At 60.9% G+C, this 1,618-nt stretch overlaps 2 non-coding genes across 2 annotated transcripts in view; both read right to left on the bottom strand.

Annotated features, from left to right (window-relative positions):
* Nucleotides 1-781, bottom strand: part of LOC126314160 (large subunit ribosomal RNA) — a 4,222-nt gene extending 3,441 nt beyond the window's left edge. The window contains exon 1 of the ribosomal RNA XR_007555644.1: nt 1-781. This exon is cut by the window's left edge and continues 3,441 nt beyond it. This is a non-coding gene — a ribosomal RNA (large subunit ribosomal RNA).
* Nucleotides 782-969: 188 nt separating this feature from the next.
* On the bottom strand, nt 970-1,124 carry LOC126314154 (5.8S ribosomal RNA). Its single transcript, XR_007555639.1, has one exon. It is a non-coding gene; the product is annotated as a 5.8S ribosomal RNA (ribosomal RNA).
* Nucleotides 1,125-1,618: the final 494 nt, after the last annotated feature.

Raw genomic sequence — 1,618 nt, 5'->3', positions numbered from 1 at the left:
GAGCCCGAGCGCCCAAAGGGGCGAATCGACTCCTCCAGATATACCGCCGAGCAGCCAGCCAGGACACCGGGGCTCTGCCCAACAGACGCGAACCGAGGCCCGCGGAAGGACAGGCTGCGCACCCGGGCCGTAGGCCGGCACCCAGCGGGTCGCGACGTCCTACTAGGGGAGAAGTGCGGCCCACCGCACACCGGAACGGCCCCACCCCGCGGCGAGTGGAAAGGCAACCGGACACGACCCCGCCGCGGATTGCTCCGCGCGGGCGGCCGGCCCCATCTGCCGAGGGCGGGGGCCAGTGGCCGGATGGGCGTGAATCTCACCCGTTCGACCTTTCGGACTTCTCACGTTTACCCCAGAACGGTTTCACGTACTTTTGAACTCTCTCTTCAAAGTTCTTTTCAACTTTCCCTCACGGTACTTGTTCGCTATCGGTCTCGTGGTCATATTTAGTCTCAGATGGAGTTTACCACCCACTTGGAGCTGCACTCTCAAGCAACCCGACTCGAAGGAGAGGTCCCGCCGACGCTCGCACCGGCCGCTACGGGCCTGGCACCCTCTACGGGCCGTGGCCTCATTCAAGTTGGACTTGGGCTCGGCGCGAGGCGTCGGGGTAGTGGACCCTCCCAAACACCACATGCCACGACAGGCGGCAGCCTGCGGGGTTCGGTGCTGGACTCTTCCCTGTTCGCTCGCCGCTACTGGGGGAATCCTTGTTAGTTTCTTTTCCTCCGCTTAGTAATATGCTTAAATTCAGCGGGTAGTCTCGCCTGCTCTGAGGTCGTTGTACGAGGTGTCGCACGCCACACCGCCAGCCGGCTGTGCACGCTACCGAGAAAGTACCGGTATGCGAACCGCCAGGCGACGGGCGCGCATCGCACGTTTAAGGAGACGCGGCCGGCCACACAGGCGACCACGACACTCCCACGTCTCCGAAGCGGGACAAACGCCGCGCGCTTCAGTATACGTAGCCGACCCTCAGCCAGACGTGGCCCGGGAACGGAATCCATGGACCGCAATGTGCGTTCGAAACGTCGATGTTCATGTGTCCTGCAGTTCACATGTCGACGCGCAATTTGCTGCGTTCTTCATCGACCCACGAGCCGAGTGATCCACCGTCCTGGGTGATCTTTTCCTTTTCAGTCTCCCACTGTCTCTTTCAAGACAGTAGCATTTGCGGGACTGAGGCGTCTGACGGCCCCTGTTCCACTATTTTTTTTTGTGTCCAACGGCCTCACAGCCGATGGGCGTCGTACGGCTCCACACCGGAGCGGACAGGCACTCGGGCGAACGTCATTCAAAACCGGCGCCAGGCGCCAGGTACCGCAGGCCAGCCGCTCCAGAGCTTCAGCGCTCGTACCACACAACAACAACACTTCCGCTAGTTTTGAGAGGCACGCGTGGTTCCGCACGCGGCGCACGGCCACTGCCGTACAGGTAGCGTGTTGCGCGACACGACACGACACGCACATCGAAAGACATGCAGTCTAGTCGGTAATGATCCTTCCGCAGGTTCACCTACGGAAACCTTGTTACGACTTTTACTTCCTCTAAATGATCAAGTTTGGTCATCTTTCCGGTAGCATCGGCAACGACAGAGTCGATGCCGCGTACCAGTCCG

The sequence above is a fragment of the Schistocerca gregaria genome, unplaced genomic scaffold (assembly GCF_023897955.1).
Source record: "Schistocerca gregaria isolate iqSchGreg1 unplaced genomic scaffold, iqSchGreg1.2 ptg000538l, whole genome shotgun sequence".
In the NCBI taxonomy this organism is placed as follows: Eukaryota; Metazoa; Arthropoda; class Insecta; order Orthoptera; family Acrididae; genus Schistocerca; species Schistocerca gregaria.
Note: the sequence above shows the minus strand (reverse complement) of the source record. Positions and strands in the feature narration are given on the sequence as shown.